The sequence below is a fragment of the Pelecanus crispus genome, chromosome 7 (genome assembly GCF_030463565.1).
Source record: "Pelecanus crispus isolate bPelCri1 chromosome 7, bPelCri1.pri, whole genome shotgun sequence".
Classification (NCBI taxonomy): domain Eukaryota; kingdom Metazoa; phylum Chordata; class Aves; order Pelecaniformes; family Pelecanidae; genus Pelecanus; species Pelecanus crispus.
Genome location: NC_134649.1, coordinates 41,252,787 through 41,278,875, shown reverse-complemented (window position 1 = coordinate 41,278,875; position 26,089 = coordinate 41,252,787).

Here is a 26,089-nt window from a genome sequence, read left to right as displayed (position 1 = left end):
CTTTCAGTGCAGCCGAGCAAATTCAGATATTAAATGAAATAGGCATGTTTTCAGATATTCAAATTAAGTTTCTACACCCCCAATAAAGTATATTTCATTATGTCAGGTCAAACCTGCAAAATAAATAGGGCAGAAATACAGACTTCCATATAAAAAAAGTGCTGAGAAATTTTTAGTGAAAATTCTTGAACACTTGAAAGGCCTCTTCTATCTCTTTGCAGCAGAGGTAGGAAGGGCAGAAAATTATGACACAGTAATTATTATGATGGATGTTGAGCCAGTCCTTTATATTAGATACACTGCTTGTGCAGGCACCAGCACTACAGATTGCATACTTCGCTAAGCAGAACACTCGAGATTATAATGGGCAATATAGATTAACAACATTAGGTTAAAGCAGGATAATTCTTCTTCTTTCTCATTTCTATTCCTTTCCCATGGACCAGCTTCTGCTTCGCATTTCTGTGCTCCTTGCTTCCAAGCGTTAATCTGCACATCGAGCAGGCATTTTCCATTTCAGCTGGTACAAATCTGGAGTAACTCGATGGAAATTTATAAAATTGCAGTGGTGTAAAACTCAACTATGACTAAAGAATCAGACCTGTCTGTTGCGAATTAAAGGTGATGTTGTGTTTGCTTTTGCTGTCTCATGCAAACAGCAGGAAAGATTCATCTTACTCTAAACCAGCATGAGAATTTAAGAAAAAGGCTTGTCTCCGCAGAGTGGAAATAATCAGCATGCTGCTATAAAATGGCCTATTTATAATTGTAGCAATTATTTCAGCATCGGTGTGAGACCAAAGCAGTGTAATACTTCACACACAGGCAGGGGCTGAACACTGTCTTATGCTCATCCCTCTCAGATTTGGGTTTGCTACCAAGAAAAAGCCAAACTGTGTTTCAGCAGTCATCTTCCCAAATGCAGCCTCACACCTGACATTCAAGTGGAATCAGCTAAATATCTCGTAGAGCTCTGACTCAGATCTTCGTCCAAGCATCGCTGGCACCAGCTCACCTTGAGTCCCTCAGCCTGCTTTCAGCCAGATAGCCCCACAGGGCTGCAGCAGCCCAGAGCTGAGCAGGGCTAACTGCATACAGTATTTACCCAGCTCCTCTTCTCCTTGGCTACCAAGCTCTTTGTCAGTACAGTTACACTGTCAGTATTCTCCAAGCTAGTTAACAAGCTTAAAGATAAATTAGCCTGCAGGACCGTGGTCACACCAGGGACAGCAAAGCAGATGTGACCTGTGTTTCTCTGGCCAAACTTCATTCCCTTCTCAGGTGACTCAGCACTCAAGTACTAAATTTTGCCCAAGAAATGTCTAGGTATCAGAGGTGGGCAAGCACAGCTTCCATCCAGCTTCAGCTAGTTACACCAGTCAGCCTTGCCTCATGTTTCCATGAGATAATACAGCACATATGTTTTGCAGTGCTATTAAGCTGCATGTTGCAGCTCCGCTCTGCAATGACCAGATGCATCTCAGTCACATAAAGATACAGAAGTTCTCATCACATCACAAAGTCATACCCAGTTACACAACAGGAGAGCACAGGCAAAACAGTTCGCATGATGGTGGGCTGCTTGCAGGCCTGAGCAATTGAACATGCCCCTCTCTACAACTCATGCCAGGTAGAGTACGTGGAAAGCCAGAACATGGTTTCTTGGGTCTGCAGACAGGGATGATGAATTGTCCCAGTCCTGGCAGCAGCAGGGCAGTCAGGTGGACTCCACACTGCCCCATTTCTTGTGCAGTCTCAAGGGGCCCTGTCTGCAGGATGCCGAGGTTCCCTTGCTTCAGGCAGGCTGCAATTCCTGGCAGAGCTGCCAGCCTTGTTGCATTCGCCGCTGCTTGCTCTACATGGATTCCTGAAGGACCATTTTGGCAGGCATCAGAATGACCCCTTCCAGCATGCTACAGGACTGGATTCCTGTATGGCTCATGAGGAGAGCTGTTAAATGTTTAATGTTAGCTGCAGCGGAGAAATGCTGTAAACATTTCCTGTAATTGGTCTGCTTTAAAAATTTATTTCATGTGAAAAAGCAAAGGAAGTACCACACTGCACTTTGTGGCTCAGGGGTGCTAGCAAGTCCTGAGATGTAAAAATCAGAGGGAAGGTGTTGTCTTTGCAGCACTTCTCTTCCAGCGTGGTGTGCAGGGCAGACGTGCCTGTCCGCCCAGCAGCGTGCATGCTGTTTGGCCCTCGGCTGGGGCTACGGGGTGAGGCAGAGAGGTGCTGAGGGCTGCACCAAGCTGCAAGAGCAGCTTACAGGTCTTTCCTCTTCTTCCTATGCTCAGCTCAATGCCTCCACTGATGGAAAGAAAGGCAGGAACAGCCAGCAAATGCCTGGAGGAGGGGAAAAGTGAAGCACGAGCATAAAGAAGGGAACTCTGCGACTTAGGTGACAGAGACTGAAAGGACTGGAGATTACTTGTGCTGTGTGTTATCAGTCCTTAGGACTGGAGATAACAGAGATGATAATACCAAAGCAAGCTTACTGTGAATTTATGAATTGGTAAGTCACATTCTTATAACAGCCCACAGTAAATCACTGTTTGTTCCTATGTTTCTGTAAGTTGTTATGCATTCCCTAGCTGCTATCCGGCTTTATCTCAGTTTGCTTCTTATTTGTCAGACAAAGAATTCAAGATTTCTCCTAAATCAACTTAGCAAAACTGACATTTTCAGTCCTCAGATTCTTAGAAAAGGGAAGGAAAAGTGGTCTATTCTTCCAAGTCCTCATTCATCTAGTTGCAATTTCTGCAGAGTTTGGTTAGCCATTTTCTTACATTGAAAACAGATGGGCGTCACTGGATCTCTGGGGTAGAAGAGGGGAACAGCTCAGTGGGCCTGGGCTTAACATACAGAAAGGCACTGCTCAGCTCCTGGCTCTACTGTTCATTTCTTTTTTTGGTAAAGGCACAGAGATTCCCTCCCCTCAGACCACAGCCACTGAGCAGAGAAGGTATTTCTCTATGTTCAGCCACTCAGTAGTTTAAGCACTGTCCATCCAGGGAGAGTATTAGCTCTTCACAGTAGGACTTTCTACTACTGTGAATATATATATACACCATGTCTCTCATCTTGTTCAACTTGAAGCCTCTCAGTGCCATAAACCACAAAATTTTAATGTTGCTTTCTTCCCAGGATCTACCAGCCTAGCGTGCGTATTAACCGATTGTTCTGTTCATTTTGTTTTGCAGGATTTCCCCATGGCATTATCACCATGACAGAGAACAGTTTTCTTGCTTATAGGGGCTTATGTTATATCCCTTTTCTATCTTTTGAACATTGGCAGTATCACCTATATTTCTGTAGGGAAAAAAAAAAATCCACAAAAACTACCTATCCTTTTTACTAAAGAGTTCGTTATTGTGCTGTGTTCCCCATTCATTCCCTATGACTGCCTGTCACTTTCTCTTATTACTTACATAAGAAAATAATTTGTCCTGTCAAAAGTTCTGTTGCTCTTTAATAAGGAGTAATTACGTATGGAAATAAACAATCTCTCTATTTTCCTCCAGACACATAGATTGATTGGCTTATACTTTAGCTGTATGTACTAGACTGTTGTCTGCATGTGTGCAAATGAGCAGGTTTGTGTGCAAGAGAAAGAGAAAGAATAAAATTACTGAGGGAAACACAGCTTAAAGAAGTCAGTTTTGCATTTAGATTTATTTCTGTCCTGAGGCCAGGTTAATGTAACTTGAGTAAGACCAAGGTTGCTAGAAGTGCCTCATGAGGTTGGACACACAACCTGAGATGATCCCAAAGGCCTTACTTTTCACAACCACTACAAAAAATAAGCTATAAAAAAATACCACAATTTTGGCATTCCAAGCCTGATCTACCCAAAACACTCCGTTCAAAAGTCATTGTTCAAACTTCTCCCTACCACAGTTTATGAAGTGTGCGAAGAACAGCATCACAAACACTAGAACACGTGTCTACACCTTGCAAACACAACATCTTTCCTTCAAAGGAGAGAACCAGTCATGTTGATCAGGCATGTCTGGACAATCTTAGGGTTTTGTTTTTCCAAAATTATATCAGTTCTGATGTCTCACAGAGAAGTCCAAGAATTAAACCTTCCTAATTAAGATAAATAGGATATTTTATAAGATGGTATTATGCATGCCATATTATGATTTATTATTGACACATCACAAAAGAAATCAAAAATGAAACAACCCCACCCCCCCAATTTCTAAAATGATATTTTAACTTACACTTCCTAGAAAGTTTCAGAAAGCTTTTCTTTGTACCAAACAGGAAGGAAAACACACACTGAAATTAAAATGTTTCCTAAAAAGTTAATTCACAAGGTCAATTCATTGCCGCTTCCTATATAGCAGTAATTCAATAACAGGCACAGTCCAGTCTTGTCTGGTGTAATATGTCAAAGAAAATGCTTTGGCTTTTAACAATCATTGTCTTCAAGCTATTTTTCCCCTCAGAGGTCATTAAACCTTCAGGCACTATTAAGTCTCTTACAATGACCCTTTTCCTGTCGGATGATGGGGCATCCCATAAGGAACTGTAATATTGAGGATGAGTAGTCATATTCTTCTACTACAGGTCAAGAATATTCAAGAGATTTTGTAATTTAAGCTGCTGAAGAAAGGAATAATTAACTGGTCCGAGGATTCTTGTGCTGCTGCAGAAAGAGTCCTTTTCTTGTTGGATTTCTTGGTTTTCATCACCACTTGCTGCAGGGATTAGGGTAAGCTCTTTTCATTTACAAGTAGAGTTGCTCAGGAAAAGAGGAGCTTTCTTTCCTTTTCTTAGATAAAAGCCCTAGCTTTGTGTGCTTTTAAATAGAATTCTAAAGAAAACACTATTACTAACACCTCCCAGATTTCTCCACGCAAGAAGTCAGTACACCTTTGGCTCTCCTCTCTAAGCCGTATTTCAAACATTGCCTACTGTTTTGTAAAAGTTTAATGGTCTAAGCACACTATACATTACACATATATACATATATATGAAGTAATAAATACATCTTACAGTTGGCCATGGGAACATCAGCAGACTCTTGGAGAAGAACTTGTAGTGATGGCCACTTGGGCTATCAGCAAGAACAAGAGAGGCAGGAGGGAAGTCCAGGAGGCAAAACTAAACCTACAGGCAGACAGGATGCTAAAGACCCCAGAAAAGCTGCTTGTTCCATATGTGAGGTTGGAAAGAGCAAACTGTCAACATCTAGTTGAGAAAATACTTGCGATGAAAGTATTTACTCTAAAGGATTCCTATGAACTGAAATGGCATACATGCATAGGAGGAACAGCAGCAATATTCTTGACTATGTAACTGAGACAGTGATATGATAAGGAAGATTAGATGTACAGTAATGCTTAACTCTAAAAGAAAAGCTACCTAAAAATGATTATTACTAGGAAACCAAGAAATTGCAGATAAAAGGGCAAGACATTTATGGGTGGCATGAGAACTATTTAGAAAACTGTAGGAGACGTTCAGAAGAAACATTTGCCACTTGTCCTTTCCAAAGACTCAAATAAAGGTTGATGTGGTCAAACAGGGAAAAAAAAAAAAAACCACAGGAAAAAAAAAGGGCTAATAAGAGGTCCTTCTTTAAAAGTAGAAATCAGGTCCAAACAGGTAAAACAGAAGAGCTGAAATTCAGACACATTAGATAGGAAGTTTAAGAAAGTAGGCCAAAAAAAAACAAAAAAAAAAAAAAAACAAAAAAAAAGGATTTCAAACAATCAACATGGCAAAGACACAAAAAGTAAATAGCAAAAACTTTTTCAATCCACAACTCAAAAAGGAATCCTACCAAAGAGTCTGCAGGGCTGATAAAAAATTGAGCTATTACAGAAAGATTGAAGAAAGATAAAACCATTGCAAAAAGAAAAAAAAAAAAAAAGAAAAGAAAAAAAATCCAGCCCTAACTGCATTCTTTACATCAGCTTTCTTGATGGAAGAGATTAAGGATGTTCAGATATCAGAGAGTTTTTTTGTGGCATACTTTTTCCCTTTTTTACACAGGAAATATGTCTGAGGAATTGTGTCAAACTGAAATGTCAGTAGGAGAAGTTTCAGAATAAATGAATAAAATTACTAGTAACAAGTTACTAGCACCAAGATAGTATTGGATATGAAATTGCCAAAGTACTTACTGTGGCATGTACCCTATCGCTTATGTTCAGCTCAGTATTAAAGACAGGAAGAAATGAAAAAATGACAGCGATTTTTAAAAGGCTTTCCAGAAGACGGAAAGAGCTAGGTCCATTAAATCTGACTGGTTGGCTGAAACTACAATAAAGAAAAGAATTAGCAGACACTTAAATAAATATGATACTATGAGAATGTGCCAACATGGCTATTGTTGAAAGAAATCTTGCCTCACAAATATACTGGAGGAATGACCTAGGTGAAATATTGTACTTCCACTTCAGAAAAGCTTTGGATCATATTCCTCACAAAAAGTTCTTAAAAAGCTTGAGGTGTCCTGGGATAAGACAAGATGGTATTCCTGAGCCCACTAACAGGGTCAGAGGCAGCAAACCCAGCACAGGAAGGAACGATGTGTTCCATGGTGACAGATGCTCACTGCATTCACAGGTAACAGGAAAACTGATGTGAATCCTCAGGTGACAAATTTCACTGAATCTACAAAACTGTTCCAGATACTCAAAACCGAAATTGGCTGTGAGGTATCTTGCACATAAAACAATGAGGTGATAGAATGGCAGATGAAACTCAATGTTGAGAAATGAAAGTCATGAAGAGGAAATACATGCATATCTATACACACATATTGATTATCTCCAAATTAACTATGACCACTTAAGAAAGGCCTTAGACACTGTGAACAGCTCTCTGGAAATATGCTCTTAGTTTAAATAGTGGTCAAAAAAGTAAATGCAATGCTAGGGCCTACTAGGAACACAATAGTTAATTTAAAAATGTGAGAGCGAAGCAACCTTTTGTTACTACATATAACATGTGCCACCTCTGTAGATGGCACCAGTACCATGTTTCAAAAATGATGGAGCAAAACTAGCGAAAGCAATGGAAGAGGTAACTAGCATGATCAAATATGTACAAAAACCCCCTACCAAATGTAATTTTGCTCTATTCCTCAAAATACAGGATGACGGGGGCAAAAATTAAAATGCTAGAAACCAGTCTGAAACAAAAAAACCCCGAAGGTCCTGTTCACAAAAGCCGGAATAATTTCTTAAATGTCCTTGCCACAAGACATTGTGTGTACCAACTCTTCATACAGGTCTGAAGAAAACTTAGGCAAGGTCATGGAAGGAAGATATTATATGTGATTATGCGAACGTAACATCCAGCTTACAAAATTCCCTAAGCCACAACTGCCAGAATCTATGAAAATATCTAGGGAGAAAATTCACATGTTAATTGCTCCCTTTTTCTGCTCTTTTCTTGAATGTCTGCTATTGACTGCTGCCAAAAACGGAGTAGGGGACTGAAAAGACTTGGATTACACTGACTGTGGCTGTTACTATGTTCCTATGAATACAGAAAATGTTATGTATGGTTCTAAGACATGATTATATGGAACTGTGATTAACTGGACACAATAGCAATCTTCGACAATTTTTTTAAGACTTTGGTAAAATCTTTTAAGTTAATGGAACTTTAATATAAAATGTGTTTGCGTTGCATAGGTATTTAAATAGGAATGCTTTAATTAGATATCTTCATAGCAAGTGGCCTTGATAATAATTAAATTAAATGTAGTTTCCATTTTTACAGAAACTGCCACCATTCTGAAATGTCTTGTCTTTGCCATTCAGTTTGGGAAAAATGCCAGAATGATAAAACTTAATTTGAGCATTTTAACAAAAAACCAAACAAAATTCCAGAGGAATCTTATTTATAGGGAAAGAGTTGTAATTACAACAGCCCTTTTCAGAAAAAAAAATCTGTTCTGATTTTTAAAAAAAACATACACCATCCAACCTCGCTACTAAATAGGTCACCTACCACAGATACGCTTTGGCATTGTTGCTCTGGTAATTCAACTTGATGGCTTTTTCATTGGTATGTCTGTTCATCACTCAGGTCACACACCAGAACAAAGCATGGAAAACAGCCTCTCAAGATGAAGATACAAACTCTTCTGTGCAGTTTAAAGTGAACCAGATCCTACTATTTTTTAGTCCCAATTAAACTCCAAGCATCCACCAACACTGAACCACAACAATCAGGTTCTTCAGCTGCTTTGTATAGCACACACCAGCTCTCTCTTTTCTCTGAAAATCACAGCTGCCATTTAACAGCCTCTTGCAGTTTCAACCCAGGCTCTGTTTTGCACTGTTGCGTCACCAGTCTTGTTTATGAGACATGCTCAGGTTTGGTGTCTTGAGTTTGTGCTTTTTCCTTTACTTCGTACAAAGCACTTCCAGAGTAACTCTCTCTTACACAACCAGGGAGTCAAATAATATATAACAAGGTCTACTGCGCTCCTAAGGACCAGGATTGATGTGGGTCGAGGAGTAGGGGGACAGTGCATCCTTGCTGGAAAAGCTCTTAATCTTGATGATATCTAAGGACAATGATCAAATTGCATAGCAAACCCAAAATATGCAAGCATAACTCAGTCCTGAAATGCATTTCACAGCCTTTCCAGTAGCACTGGAATTTAAGTGTTATATTTTGGGTGCCCTAGCTCAACTCACTAAAGGGAACTACACCAGAAACAGCATTTCAAAAGGTCCTGTGCATGGCTGAGTTCCTTGCAATGGTCTGTAGACCATAGCAAAACCAAGATATATTACTTTTAAAACATCCCTTTGAATAATTCCCCAGAAGTTAGGAAAGATTAGGAGCAGTCCAGGCAAACTGCTTTCTCCTGCTTTCTTCTAGATGCAAAAGCAGAAACACAAACCTTTCTCATTTGCATTTTCATGGTTTTCAAGCTATGCAAGTTGTATTATCACCGATATTACACAAACTTGCTGAAATGCTCCTAACCCAAGTGGCAAATAATACTGAGTGTATGCTACAGTTTTCACTCACTGTGGATTAAATGCCTCTTCATCTTTTACTGCTAATAAAGAACGTTTATAATTTACTTTCAGCTCTATATAAAATTGTTATAGGTATGTACATCATGAATAGTCTGAAAAGCATACAAACACAAGGTCTGTGCAATTATGTTTGCCAAGAGTATGGCATATTAATCTAATTTAATATTTTGCCTCAGTCAATTTCATTTCAGAATGGAAAGAAACCCGTTATTGTTCTGAGATTTCAAAGGTTTCCACCTTCCTTCTGTGTACAGGGCTTGGGTGAATTAGTCAACTGGGAGCCCTGAGAAGCCCCCTGTGCTGAAAGTGTGTGTCACCTCAAAGCCTCTGCTCTTCTTCTATCTCCCAGCTCTGCACAGCTCAGTTCCCAAGATCCTCACCCAGCTTCCTTTATTTTTAAAGAGCTTCTGGGAGGCTACTTTCCACAGACTTCCAATAGCTCTTTGCCCCAGGCACAGTCCCTGAATTCCCCGCTCCAGTAAATCCATTGCTACCTCACCTGCACTGTTCTCTTGAGCTCTCTCATTATCAGGCATAAGCCACAGTAGTTAGCAAAAAGCAAAATCTGCTCTTAAATAGCAGCTGTAGAAACCAGCTCTTTTCAGTGAACGAGGCTAACCCGTTTGTCTCCTTCCTTCCGAAGACTGCAAGGTGCACCTCTCGATCCCAGTCCTGACTTTCAACCTGTGCTGTCTGTATGGAACTGATCAATGAAAAACATGTTAGGGAGATGGAAGGGACTTGTCTGGCTCAAACTGAAATATTTGTTGGGGGATTTCTGCAAAATTAATTTTAGATTGATCCAGAACATTTAATTTGATCCAAAAGAAAATAATCTTGGCTTCACTATATGGATTATTTACCTTTTTTTGTTTGTTTGTTTAACCTTCAAATTCAGGTCACAATTTTCCACAAAAAATGCTATTTTGAAACAAAAGGTTAGATTGAAACAAAAGGTTGGAAAGTTTTTCTTGATGCGGTGTGACTGTGCAACACCGGAGAAACCCCAAAGTGAAGCATTTAATTTGGATAATGTGGGGAAGAAAAGCACATGGGGATGCTGTACTGGGGTGAGGCTGCTGCCACATCACAGGTCTGAGTCCCCATCTTGGGCTTGGCAGTGCCCACAGGAAGAAAGAGGGCTTCAGCCACCTATGAAAAAGGGTCTCAACATATTCTGAATTTCTGACCCTGTTTTAGTATGAACAACTGCCGAAACTCAATCTAACTTTGTAAATAGTGTGCATCCCATCACCAAAACCTCATTTTTTAACATACATGCCTTTCACCATAATATCACCCCGTGCCTTCCAAACCTTCTGGCTACATGAACAAGAGAGGCAGTAACACACCTGAAATGAGTCTCAAACTCCGTAGTGTTGCATCCCAATGAACAACCACTCCTCCCCAGCCACTCTGCTCATTGGTATTTTCCTGGGGCACTTCCCTGCTAGACCTCCGAGCATGTTGCCAGAGGAGTCAGGCAACCACAGATGTCAGCTGTCTGAGCTTACGCGTGTATTTCCGTCCACAAGACCTTTTGCAAGCTGCAACGACCTGAAGTACCTCATAGACACAGTCCCAAAATTTTATATCCTTCATTGTGTATCCAGCCATACCACCACAATTACAAATCCCAGGTGACACAGCAGCAGTTCTCACTGACACCCCAAATAGCAGCCAATTCACGTAGCACATTCGTGAAATTAGAAAATTTAAGTACTGCGGGACAAACCATCCCTTCCTCCAGCCAAAACATTCTGTCCTAGTTCTTCCAGTAGAAAGCCACATTCTGTGGCAATGATTTGAGTTTAAATGTCTCCGTTTGCACTCATTTATACCCAGGCAGCTGTGAATCAAGGAGTTAGAGCCCACTTATTCCCCCATGTCTCCAAGTATTTTTATTAAGTAATTCCGGCCAGGAAAAGAATCTGGTTTTGCATGGTTATATTTTTGCTACTCTCAGCTCTGCCCCCTCTTTTCAATGTGATTTACAAGTGACAGCCCTGCAGAAAGTGCTTTTAACACAATGTACTTATAAATTATGAAAAAACAGATTTACAATCTAATCTCTTCATGTGCAGTGATGTGTATTAAATAAATTCTGTTAGCATCAGAAACCACTGTAAATTTGGTGTATGCCTAGGAAACTACAGTCCATATTATCATCATCAAAAACTGTGTGTTTTTTCCTCAGTTCTGCTACTTAGATGAGCTAGAGACAGTCTTATTGGAAGAAAATATTATTTTCCTAGCATGCTCTTCATTAGTTCAAAGCAACAACAGTCCACTCAAAAAAATGAGTTAATGGTTGATTTTTCAGACTAGTGTCTACTCTTTAGTCATTAGCTAGCAAAATGTTTACTCCTATAAAAATATCCGTTTCCTAGGGATTATTAATCATAGTTTATTGAGAAGCAATCAGTTATATAGTTGAGTTTCCCACCCCTTTAGAAAATTAAAATGCTGAGATATTCATTTTTGCAATGAATATCTATCTAGTAATTACCGTATTTACTTTTCATTTATGGGGGAATAATCTGTTTTAATTAAGCCTAACTGAAGAACTTTTATCAGATGTAATTATCCCTTTCGATAAATATGTCTCTGCTAATTACATTTAACCATGGGATTTATAGCTCTTAAGTCATTTGGTGGGAAACATAATAAATCTTTAGTAATACATGCTAAATTACTATAAATTAATTCAGATCATTAACATAATAAACAAATTATGATAATTTCACTTAATTAGTTTGGGTGGTTAACTCAAAATCCCTTGTAAAGAGCTTCATGGTAATCAAAATTTTACCAGTATTTTTAGAGATAATTTTTTGTAACAAACCTGTTTGAATATTTACACAGAAAATTAGACCACTGCTGCAACACACATTCCTCTTAGATAATAGAGCCTTTTAGGAATTGATGCTGGGTACCTTTTTAAATGCAATTAAATGTGCCTCCCGGGTTTTCAAGTTTGTACCATTGCAATATTGAAGAAACTGCATGGCAGTATGGTAAAATTTTAGGATTGAACTCCTTCCTCTCTCCTCCTGCCCTTTTCTAGTTTTTGCTCGCCATCAAAAGGCACCCGCCAGGGTACAGGCAAAGGCAACAACAGAGTACTCAGTGATCAAGAATAACGGGATTCTGCAGGGAAAGTAAAGTGGCTTGCCCTAGCAGAGGTAGGTGGCCAGTCCTGGATCAAGCCCCACTGCCTGCTTCCTTTTTGTTTCAGGGGGGATGCACTGGGGGACACAACTGAACTGACAAGCTACAAGGACAATCATGCAGCCTCTTCCAGAGGCACACCCTGACGTGCACTGTCAAACCATCAAATGCAGGCATCTCTTTTCAAATGACAGCTTATGCCCCGTTCTGCATCAGGACAGTGCATGAACGGCGGGTCAGGGAACTGATTTCATGTATGTAACTCACTCAATGGCTATCAGAAATCCCTTTGCCATGTTTTTCTTGAACTGAACTGTTGCCGTATTGGTCAAAGATTTTCCTGCAGCGGGTCCTGTTAGGGTAGCAGAGTTCTCCCCCTTTGCATAGACTACGGAGACAAACCCTACAGAACATCAATGTGCTGGCACACAAACAGTTTGTAGCTCCTGCTGACAAACATTCCATCTCAGCAGTGTTTCCACCTCCTGCTAGCTGGAGATAAGTCTTGAGCTTAGTTCAGCCAAAGTCAAAACCCATCTATATATTTATACAGAAATCACTTATCAGATTACATGTTCAAGGTGAGGAATAAAGATGAAAGCAGATGAGCTTTTTAGGCATGAACTTTTGGAGCTTAATCTTCTTAGATGAACTCAGAAAAGCAAAGAGCTTCCCTGCAGGCAAAATATCCCTCATAAATAGAGAAAAATACCAATCAACAGGACTTATTATTAAAAGAACATTTTAAATCTTTTTCCCCAAAGCATTACCGGATCTTTCTGGTGGAAGTGCCACCTTTATTCCATGCTGTCCTACTTTGCTGTGCTGATCTGTGAGAGGCAGGGGGTGTTTGGTTTAATGGCCCAGGCTGGCTCCTTTTTTCTGCTCTTTAAGTTGCAGCTTGTGTAGGTGAGGGAAATAGGAGAGAGACAGCTTTCCATGTCTCAGTATCAGGTCTCAGACAAATTCACTGCATATAAAGCAAAATGAGAAAGATAATTTGGGGGATCATGGCTCGATTTTTATGTGCCAATTTTGTTCTTAGTATTTTCTCTACTCCCTCACTGCCCAGCACCAGTCTCTTGGCCCTCTGTAAGGACCTTTCTTCTGGGCTCCATAGGCAGTTCTGCCCATAGTGATCCAGTATCCATAGACCATCTCCTAGCCAGCATATATCACTCTCTGCCTCTCCTTCCTCCTCTCCCAGGAGGTGGGCAGGCAGAAGGTGCAGTGATAGTACGCTGCCACAGCAGCTCTCAGGAGCACAGGGCTGGCACAGCAGCAAAAAGAAAAAGAAAAGCAAAGTCATGACAGGTTTTTGTTTCACCCAGGAGCCATGGTATGACTTGGTAGCATGTCTCCATGGCAATCTGCAAGCTGAAGAAACTGTTCATCTGATGCCCAGTACTGTTTACACTGTCCCAAGACAGAAGAGTCCACATCAGACCCACTCAGGGGAGGCAGGGCAGATCCTCCCTTCACTGAATGCTTTGACTTCAGGGCTCAAATTCTTCAGGAAAAAATCCTTCTTACATACTACATAATACCTAGTACTAGGGCAATATGAGGCTGGCATCATGCACAGAGATGGAGCTGTCCTTCTGCAAATGAATGAGTTTCGCCCTAAACTGAATCTTTTAATAAGTCAGGAATTGTCCATCCTCGTGCCTTATTTTCTAAAGATGGATGGCGCAGATGTTTTATTTGACTTAATGATGGGAAACTCAAAATCCTATTTGTATTTCCAAACTGCCATGTTAACTTTCCTCCCATTTTACTTAACTCATTTTTTACCTTAGTCATATTAATGGTTATGTAATAATATTAGTCAATGTTCACTAACCATTAACTCCAAAAATAATGGTTGTGCTAAATCAGAGTTAATTAGTGTGTCACAAACTCCAGTCCTAGCACAGGGTGATGACTGAATGAAAAGAATGCAATGTCACTTCACCAAGAATTACATATACAATTTTAAGAGGTATTTTAAATATTTTTCTTAATAGCTGTCAGCAGAAACGATGGGATGTGATTCTTTAGAGAGCGTTGCTCTTTACTAAGTACCGTCAAGCAAGCCTTGCATTGGCTGCAGAAAACAGATTTAACATTAATTTATGAATAGCTGAACTTTTTCTCTTTAATGTTTAATAGTGAATCATGCTCTAAACCCTTTATATTTCACTGCACATCAGCAAGGTTGTCAGGAGCAAAAGATCAGGATAACATAATTCTTACGGCTTGTTCTCACGCACCCCTCATTTATTCCTGAAACAGCCTGAATCATCCTGAAAGTAAGACGCATGGGGTGGCAAAATTTAAATGTGAAAGGAGTTGCTCTTTAAGGGCCATCAAGTTTTTAAAAGCATAACTTACAGCTGAAACCGTGCAAGCAGGATTCATTCTCTCACACAGACACCGAGCCATGCACATTCATTTCCAGAGCCCGTAAGCAAAGGAAGGTCAGGCCACTGGCTATGCCTATGTACCTGCATCCCAGCATGCATCACAGGTAGGAAGAAAATGCAGATGGCAAAGGCTCCCAAGGCTCAGGATTTTCACCTTTTCAAATCTTCTCTCTAATTCATTTAATGCCATGAAGAAATCATATGCAGATATACCACTTCCTTGGTGCCTCGTGAGTCATGAAGCAGGCCTGCTGAAACAGTAACTTCTGTCATTGTTATCATAGAATCATAGAACCGTTTAGGTTGGAAAAGACCTTTAAGATCATCCAGTCGAACCATTAACCTAACGTTACCAAGTCCACCACTAAACACATTAAGGGTAGAGTAGTAATTTCATGTTTCCTGGCTTGGTGGCTGGATTATTTTTCAAAGAAAGTAAAAGCTAGGAATCATTAAGATTGGAAAGGACCTTTAAGATCATCAGTCCAACCATCAACCCAGCACCACCATGCCTACTAAACCATGTCCCAAAGTGCCACGTCTACCTGTTTTTTGAACACTTCCAGGTATGGTAACTCTACCACCTCTTTGGGCAGCCCGTTCCAATGCTTGACCACCCTTCCCTTGAACAAATTTTTCCTACTATGCAATCTAAACCTCCCCTGGTGCAGCTTGAGCCCATTTCCTCTCGTCCTATCGCTAACTACATGGGAGAAGAGACCAACACCCACCTCACTACAACCTCCTTTCAGGTAGTTGAAGAGAGCGATAAGGTCTCCCCTCAGCCTCCTCTTCTCCAGGCTAAACAACCCCAGTTCCCTCAGCCGCTCCTCATAAGGCCTGTGCTCCAGACCCTTCACCAGCTTTGTTGCCCTTCTCTGAACACGCTCCAGCACCTCAATGTCCTTCTTGTACTGAGGGGCCCAAAACTGGACACAGGATTCAAGGTGTGGCCTCACCAGCACCGAGTCCAGGAGGACAATCACCTCCCTGCTCCTGCTGGCCACACTATTCCTGATTCAGGCCAGGATGCTGTTGGCCTTCTTGGCCACCTGGGCACACTGCTGGCTCATGCTATCAGCAGTTCACAGCATATTATGAATTCCATGCATTTTTAACTCTCCAATGTGTATTCAATACAGAGAAGATACATCAGATCTTCACACAGAGTAGAAAATTACATGACAGCTTTGATGATCTCTGAGACCAGACCCTTAAAGCCTAATTTTACAACTGTATTGGGATAGACATTTAAAATGTTCACAGCGCACTGCAGAATCACAGTATTGGCACTAGTTTTCACTTTTAACTTTCTCTTGTTTATGCAAGTTTTCCACATTTATGAAACATTTACAAACATATGTAAGATCAGATATCACTTGATTGCCAGTGAGAAGATAAAAAAAATAATTTTCAGGCCTAAAAGACCTATTTAAAGGAGATGTTTTGGCAGACATTTTCATTGGAAAGAAACAAGAAGAAAAAAAAGTCATCACCAAGGGCCTCACAAGACCAACAGAAACTGTGTGATTCTGTCACCACACAATGTAGTATCTTGGTAAAGCTCTCCCCGCCTTCCTCCCAAAGCTTTTCATGCAACATGGGATGAGGAGCAACACCACAACCAAAAAACTCCACAATTCACTCAACGTCACATCAGGCTGGGTTTTTTATATTAACTTCTGTAGATGCTAGCCCCATCTCTCTTCCTTCCCTTTCTTGATACTCCATCTCTAATCTCTACAGATGACAGCTCCTACCCTGCCTTAGGGTTCCCAGAAAGCACTGAGGCAATCTTAGTCTTTAGCCCTTCAATGCCAACGCTTGCAAAGAAACTCAAGGGTACGTACCCACAAAGTGCCCTTCTGCTATCTCTATTGTGGTATCCCTGGCCACACGCACAAAAGAACTTTGCCGTCGGTTGTATTTTTTTCTACATACTATGCAAAGTAAGAAATTTGAATGCAAGTATTCACTATCATTTATTTAGATCTAAAATGGGCAGAGAGGTCAGGCTCCTGGAACTCTGGACATCACTTTAGTATGGCAGTGAGTGTGGAGAGCAGAGGCTTCAAGCTCTAGGAAACAGCCTCCAGTTCAGTTGCAATTAAAAAGCAAACTAAGACCAAGGTGTAAAAATATCAAATACTTGGTACGATATTCTAAGACACGTGGGCTACTGCAGTACTGCTTTCACTACTGAGCTTTGACAGATGAACTGCATTTCTCTATCTGAAAAACCTGAGATGCCTCGATGACACCCTTCAAGAGTGACTCTCTAACAGCTGATGGAGGAGAAGGCTCCAGTTCAGAATCTGACCTCTGGTATTATAATGATATAGGAGGAAGATGAGTATTGCACAGGAACATCCACAGGACACTTAATGGAAGAAGTGTATTCCCTTACCAAGCACACAATGGAAGAAAGGAGGTGAAAGGCTTTTATAGAAGACTTTTTATTATTACCACTACCACCTGGGTGTTCTGCCAACTCAGAATAAGTCTATGATCTCTCAGGTGTGGTGAAACATTGACTATTGCTGGACATAAAATTGGTTAGCCTCAATGATCTTAGTAACTCTCAGCATTTCCTGAGTAGTTGAAAACTGTCGACAGGCTGCTGCTCTCTCCTCCCCAGGCTATTTTCTCAGTGACAGTAGATACATCCAACTCTACTGCTGTAACACCCCTTCAAGTGCTGCTGGTACAAAGCATTGATTATAATTTTATAAAGCCATAGAGGCTGGTTGTTATATTAGGTAATCATGAGACTGTTACAGAACTATGCAAGGAAAGTGAAGCCTTGGGCTGTTACAATAGCTAACAAACCTGTCATTAATTACTGAGGAAAAGCTTTCTGCCTTTTAAATAATTTATACAGCTGGATGTACAGTAGCAAAAGATTAAACATAATTAAAATGGAAGCTTTAAATTCCACGGGGTAGGCTGACTTCAGGACTCGGCCAGCACCGGCAGAGCACAGATAAGGACCACGGCTAATGACGATCCCGCCCTCGGGCTGGCACACAGCACTTCCAATGCTCACCCTGGACTGGGGTTCTCTCTATGAAATAGTTTCATATAAAGACCTGCTAATCTCATAAACTTGCACATTGGATGCCTTGCTTAAGCACTTTATCCCTCTGACCAGCATATCTTTGGAAGAGCTTCTTTGTCTTAGTCTTTGAGGTTTAGTGAAGGGTAATGTAATCTTCCAACAGGCTTACTGCCCTTCTAGGTTTCAATTTAATTGGGCTGTGCAGTAGTTCAAGTACTATGTACATTCAAAAAAATCTTTGGGTGAATTCAATCCATATAAATAATATAGTCCCCTAATATGCAAAGCAGTGTGCTAATGCACTCCAAACCCATTTGCATTCTTTCACAGGGAGCAGCTTTTATTATACTGTATTTTAAAATGACGTAAAATGTAGCAATAATATTAATCTCATCGTTACATTTCACTATAGCAGTCCTCACTATATCTCCTGTTATGTCTGAAAATAGATTAGTATTGCCCCAGTTTTCAGAACTCCAAAGCTTAATGAGAGGAATTCCCCCCGCCCAGTCTGGTGATTCAGGTACCAGGTATCAACAAGTTCTCAGACCAAGTCCCTTTAAAACTCCTGGATACTTTGACTTTCCAGAGTAATTCCAGAGTTCTAAAGATCTGTCCTTCAAGCAATGTGTGGAAAAATCTTCATATACCTGTATTTTTATATATACACATACACAGTATGTCCAATTATTGTAACAGGACATGACTATGCTAATCCACAGCCCATGCAGTCCCATCAGTTGGACATCCCAATCCGTAAAAAAGAACTTCTATGTATGCTGGGGCTTTAGGAGGGTTTGGGGGTTTTTTTCAGTTGGTTGGGGGTTTTTTTTCTTTCTTTTTAAAGCTACTTCAAAGCTCTCTGCTCTTATCTCTGGTTCAAAGGTAAGAGTTTTTTTCTTCAGTGCAGATTTAGGTCATTTTTTGATATATCCAATATCTTATTTATATATGGAAATTGTTACAGCAAGAGCACCATTACCTAGGTTTTTGTCTACAGCCTCTAGTTGATACCTGTATTGCTTTATCTCTCTGCCCAGAGGGACCACATCATGCAGTATATATTTTACAGTACAGTTACAGTGCTATTCCTTAAAACTACCTACGAGTTATACTTTATTATTACTTTTCAGTGTTAAGGTTATCTGAAAAATGTTATTTGACATAAGTATCCCCCCATTATACTGAGTATTCCCCTAACACCACAATGGTTAACCTAGATTAACCTCCACATAGTTAAATTAGCCTTTCATGTCTAATTATGCCCTGTGATGGGATATATTATTCCAATCCTCACGGCCATAAGGGACCTGTAGTTTCAAGTGACCTCTATACATGGACAATAATCCAAATTAAAATAGACATGAAAGCAGGATCAAGGTCTAGACGTGTAGAATTTTGTACCAGTTTCCAAGGTCAGCTTAAAGATTTGAAGATTCTGGACACTGTTCTACTTGGGAGCTCATGGAAAATTAACCTGTTTTAAAATTGACAGCAAGGAAGTACTCAGCAAATAATTTGTTTGTACACAGATTAACTTTCTATCACATGCTTGTATCCTGACAGAATCACGTGCTGTCCTCAGCTACTTGCGCTAGCAATACTCTTACTTACTGTATTGGAGAATATACATCAGCACTTTGGAATGAGCTAATGATTTTACCCGAATGATAAACTGTTGCTACCTAATTGTTATAGAAAAATCAAGTTGGATTTTGATGCTCTGTTAATTTACGATTTTACAGGTGATGATCTTACCATCAATTTGCTGTTCTCATTTATCTGGCCTAACTCTGCTGTAATTTGGTTGTTTGGTAATTTTGCTAAGGTGTTCAATTTGCATTTAAAACCCAGTCAATGTAAGTTAAGAAAATTGTGTCAACTAATGACTACGGAAATGTTAAATTGGTACAAAACAAACCTTTCTTCTGAGATCTGCTTTTAGCAGACAACTGCTTTGCATACTGGACAAAGCTGTTCAGACTGAAAAGTCCATGGAACCAAGGAGAAGAGCTAGATGAAATTGAGTCTTCAATCATTGCTGTGCACATTTCTTCATTTGAAAATTTAAATATATTAAAACCATGTGGGTCTTAGCGATACTGCTTTTCTCACACAGCAACTGTCCCTCACTGCATTCCTCCTAAGGCAATATTTCAGTTGTGCAACTAGGCACAAGCAGTATGAAATGGATGTGCTAGGAATACTCAGCCAAAAATCAAGACATCTTGTGTTCTTAATGCTCAGCATCACCAGCCCAAAACTGGCTAAACATTGCACAGCACCTCAAGCAGCTTCTCTCTAGCAAGCTGTAGACTCTAAGGGCACATCAGGTGGAGGAAGAAAATATCAGTGCCAGATGATCTTCAGCACAATAGCAGACATTAACTCGTGGCTCCAGCAGAGAACTGATGCCTGAAGTTCTTTTCTCTGGCTGTCATCAAGAGAGACATCTGGGAAAATGGGAGTTGTGCCACTGGCTTCACTAAGATAAGGACATTGCCCTTTAGACAGAAGTCATTCTGAACCTCCAGTGAACCCCGAAGAGAGCATTTGTTCAAGCAGGTCAGCAATTTCCCCCACTTCACACATCGCTTATGCTGAACTGGCCCTGTGGTAACTACCCTGCAGTGCTGCACGTCAACTCAGCAACAAATGCATCTAAGAGTTCCCACGATTTTATGCAACCTGTATCTCATCCAAGCACTTTTGGCTGCTGTAATATGTAATGGTTTAATACTGTTTAGCACAACATGTTTTCTATATTCAACACCTCGCTCCCTTTTTACCTCTATGTTCAACTGTCATATGCGGTAACAGGGCATTTGGTTATCAGTTCTACCTCCTGAATAATGCACAGAGTGGCACTGGAGCATTGCTCTCAGAAGTCAGTCATCCCCTTTGACAGCTGGCAGTCACTGTATTTACACATCCCGCCATTCTCTCAGTCTTCTCTCTGCTGCGTGCTGTCTTCTCCCACGCAGCTGAGAGCCCCTTCCCCACTCTACAGTTAAATGAGAGTTCAAAACCCCTCTTGCATTGGATGGTCACCTGGCTAAGAAAAGCAGAGGTGCCTGTGCCAGTATGGAAGGCTGTTACCTGCCCTATAAGGGCACAATCCAACAGAAAATTACAGCCAGGACAGGAAGCAGAGTATGCCTGCGTAAACCCAGCCTGTCATGTTGACTCGCATCAAGGGACACCTTCCCCCAGGTTACTTCCCACTAACTCCAGCTCAGGAATGAAAATGCAAAGTGACAAACTTTTGCCCTGCAGTGTCTTCCCCAGAGGGTTAGCATTTCCCATACAGTCTATCAGTTCTACCATAGACTTCATAGAAATGACAAAACCCACAAAGTTTAATCTTTTCTCCAGCTCCAGTTCAATGGCAAGTCTTATACTCTGGCAGATTCTCAGCGGATACAAAGCAACACAGTCCTGTACGATAGGAAAGGTGTTGAAAATCCATCAAGCTGTACTAGTTTTCACCAGCAGAGGATCTAGACCACTGTACTTAATGAGACTTGGCTAAGGATCAAAGCACTACTAATATTTAGTGTCTGTAAGGAGCTAAAACTAATAAAACATTCAAAACAGGCGGGGGAAAAAAATACCCAAAAGGAGAAAAGATGTAATTATGCACTATAATTTCCTAAAGTACTGTCAGCACCCACATCTCAGTGTATGACTTATTATTAATGAGTTAAATGCATAAGTAACAAAGGACTGTGCTACCATTTGCAGTTCATAATTATGCCACATTTGTCTGCCACCACCGATTCACTAATACTAATTTTGTTTAACGCACACTGTGTGGAGAACTGTACAATAAATCTTGTGATATAAAGCAATAATGTCTCCCAACCTTATCTATGTGATTTCTCTCATCTTACCCAGAACACAGTTCATCTTTTTCATATTCTCTATACACTACTTTAGGAATTAATAGCAATAAATGCATGTTTGTATTGCATAAAATGTGAATTATAGCAGAATTGTATTTGCTGAAAGGTCAATACTGAGAGCATTTCACTGAACATGGTATATCAACTGGGAATCAAAGGTCTAAAAAGCATAAAATGTATTACTGGTGGAGTCAGAACACAATCTAATTTGGCATTCTTTTCAAATATACACTGCCATAGAAATATTTTACTTGTCAGTGCCTTTGTCCATTTGACACAGATATCTTCTTTAACGTTATAGTGGTACACTCTAAGATAAATTTTACCATTTTTTCCTCTTAGCCCTATAACCAGATACTTTACTGCTGTATATCTGAATGATTGGGCTAGATTTTATATTAATTTTCACAATGATCCACCTTATTGTTACATTACAGGTCTTTGTTGTTGAAATCAATATTCAAAGTTACTTTTATATTCTGCATAATATAATAGTATGTTATTATATATAATAGTGTAATGGAATACTAATATAATATACGGTATAATACAATATAATATAGCATAATATTATCGTATTATTCTAAAACATTTATGTGCATTTTACTGCAAGACAGTTGAGCAAAGAATATAAATACAGTTTAATCCATCCATAGTAATCTCTTCTGAACATGTTTTGGAGACAGCCAAAACTTTATACATCTTGGGGGGGGGGGGGGGGGGGGGGGCGGGAATTGTTTTACAAAGTACTTGGCTTACACAAAGCTTTAGCAAATATTCTTAGTAGAGAATTGAAATGCAGTGCTTATTCATTGCAAGAGATTGGTGTTTCTTACTGACTTTTCCTTAGTTTTGCAAGAAACTGCAGACCAAAAGTAATTCAGAATTTGTGAACCACAACATCCATTACTGTAGAAATGCTATGGATATAGTAATATTTGCTGCATTTCTACCCACTGCAATTGATTTTGATCTGACTAGGCTTACTACTTACCTATGGAAGACAAGACTGCTCTTGACTTGTCCTGTGGCTGCAAAACTTTGCCTATCAGTTTCCAAATATCACCAAAATATCAAACATTCAACACCAAAACACCATCCTGAGCTGCTAGGCAAATTAGTTACAGGAGGTAACAACCCTCTTCAGAGCTTTGTTTTTTCCTTTCTCACCATCCTACCAGTACAATTGTATCTATAAAACAGTACAGCATGGACAAGTGGGATTTAATGATCCACTTAAAACCCAGAAGTGGATGTGTGACTGACAATTCATCTACTGTTTATTTACTCTAGCTCAAACCCAGGAAAACGATGTAGTAGCATTCAGCTCCAGCTTTGTTCACAGTAATATCATAAGCATGTGCTTAACTTTAATCACGTCATTGCTCCCATCCTGGACTTAATTGCTGCCTGGCTGCAGATGCTTTCCAGAATAATGTTTTTATGTCAGTCGTTAAGATTTATGTGCACAGATTTAATGGACCAACTCCAGACTTCTTTCTCACTAATGTCAATGGAGGGAAACGGTCACCCGACACATCTGCACGCTAGCAGGACCATTCCTATACTTCTGACAGGCACACAGCCTGACTCTACCAAATCTGACTACACTGACAAGTCCCTTCTCATGCAAGCAGTCCCTTCCCACACAAGCAGCAGAATAGGGAAGAATGACAGTTCTGGCCTGCAAATCAGTGCTGGAAGAGGCAGACACACCCAAAAGCTTCATTGCAAACTCCAAGACAAAGATCAAACAAGCTCATATTACTCAGTATCTGTTCGTCTAAATGTACCTTTATGTAGTGTTCTGAAGATATTATCTTATTCGTTCTATGAAATAAGAAGCATACAGCAAATGAGGGCTTATCTTGTACCTAAAAGGTCTGTGTGGCAATCAGCTTTTTGATCAAAATGTCTAGTTTCCATAGCCTTTTGGAAAAGGAGTGATAAAAGATAAAACCTGGTTATGTGAGTGATCTCTCTGATGCCTAAAGTCCAGCCTTAAACCATCTCCATCTGACTCTCAGGAAAAAGCAACAATTATCTGTCCTAACTCAAGATACCATGTTTGATCTGTGTTGCGAAGAGGCACAATTGCATATTTAGATTGTATCACACAGACGATAGAAAAGTCAACGTTGAAGAGTACTTTCCACAGAAATCTCTGCTGTCACTGTTAGCTCTCCTTTACAAGATACCAGAGATGTGCTCTGTGCTGTAGAAAACACAGAATATGATTTAGTTTGTGTATCAAGGCATATAAGCTCAAATTAAGAAAGTTGATCGCATCCTGCATTGATTTCCAGCCACACCAGGACACTGACTACCATTTAATATGTTCTAGCTGGAGTCAAGCTGAACCAAATGCAAAGATTCATACTGCTGGCTGCTATCATGTATAGAGTGGGAGGGTAAACTGAACAGCCCATCACATCTTGACATCTCCATTCCTATCAATTCCACAACAACAAGAAGAAGGGTTTCTTCTTTAACTAAATAGTGAACAACAAATAATTTGACACATCCCATAGATCTATTTTATTTCAGTGCCATGTAGTTCAGATCTATGTACTCTTAACTATACCCTTTTCTAAAATATAAAGTGGTCAACTGTAGTTTTGTACCAAAAGAGTAGGGAGTAATAGTTGTCTCTTGGTACAGTCCTGTGCAGGCTGGATAATCATTCTTTTAGTTTCCTGTAACATTTCCCTCATAGACGAGATGTTTCTTTCCTATATAACTGATACATTATAGATTTCTGTGGATCTAAAAACAAACACAAAAATTTAAGTAAATTATTGGGAAATAATTTCCAGATTTATTGAATACACATTTCTCTCTACACAAAAATAATTAAAACACTGAAGTACCAAATTATTCAAAGTACACAAGCAATGGTTTAAAAAGATTATATTCATGGCATTAGTTTTCTTATAACTTCATCCCAATCTGCTTCTTTTTATGCTCAGATTTTTTCAGCTATATAATTACATTCTTAATTCTTAGGAAAAAAATGTATTTGCAGTTATTGATTAAATAATTTTAAATCATTAAATGGCAAGTTAGAAAGAAAGATTAAAGCCTTTATCCTTCACAAAACCAGAAGGGACTCAACCGCATACATTGGTGTTTCACTTTTGGCATATTTACGTAAGCATAGTGCTCCAACTAATAAAACTCATGATGGTACATAACCATGCTACTTCCATTGGATATAATTTAGCATTATGTGAACTGCAAAATTTCCAGTCATATAAAATTTTCACATTAATGCTATAAACTATGTAGTGGAAAAGCTCTAAAACATTTGCCAAAACTCTCCATGAAATACAGGAACTCAGATTGATACTTAAGCAATTCACCATAAATTCTGAAGTCCAACCAAATATGAATTTAGATCAGTTCTTAGAGAATAGGGAAAGGAAAATCTAGTTTGGACACATGGGAATTTCCAATTTCTTCAGTGAGAGAGAACCTGGAATAAACTAGACCCTGCAGTGACACAGCTACTCTCAGATTCACTTCTGAACATAATTCAAAGATGAAAAAGCAGTGATTGGAGGGCAATCCCTGCTTGGAAAGATAACCTGTACTACTACTCTAGTTACTGGGCATGTTTTCATATGTTAGCAGAGAGATGGTGGAAGAACCACCCTCACTCCTAAATCATTGACACAAACCTGGCACGTGTAAGAGCCATGACAAAGTCACTACTTCGGCAGCAGGTGAAACAGAGAGAAAGTCTGCACTCTGCTCCTAGCAAATGAGTTGTTGGAGTCTGAAAACTATGGCCATGATGCGAGCCCTTTCCCTTCTAGTGACAAGCTTCAGAATGAAACAAATGCCTGTATCCAGTTTCTTGTTCAGCTGTCATGCTTTTGGCCCCAGAGACCCTTAGTTCATTTCCCCTGGTACATGGTCACTGCCCAGGAATAGGTGGCTGCGCTGTGTTATATGTGGATTTCCATTGCAAGACCTGTCAGCCTGGCACTGTTCACAAAATACCAATGCTTTTCTATCCTGATGACTGCTTCATTGCTGTGACTCTGATGATGAATGAGCAGTAAACATGCCACAAAATTAATTCAACCCTATGGCAGATTATCGTGAGAAGCTGAAAGTTACAAAAATAGACTCATTCTTATTACAGCTTTAAGACTGATAGGTAAATCTCATTCACAAAAGGAAACTATAATGCCATGAACATAAATGTTAATGTGAGGTTCAAATGCAATTTTAAATATTTATCTTGCAGAGGTAAACAGCCACAGTGAATATCTGAAGAGTAAACACACATTAAATCAATTCAAGCATTTGCAAACTAATCTATTCTCAAATACATTTACTTAAAGGCAAAGAGTCTACATTGCCAAGAAGCCAGACATTCACTGATGTCAACATACTTGAAAAGCATCAGCCTCTTGTGAGCAGCCATCTTCAACAGGTCAGCTTTCTGCCCAGCAATCAGATTTCCTGGACTCTCTCATCACTAATTCTCAGGACAGTTTTCCTCTTTAAAGTTGA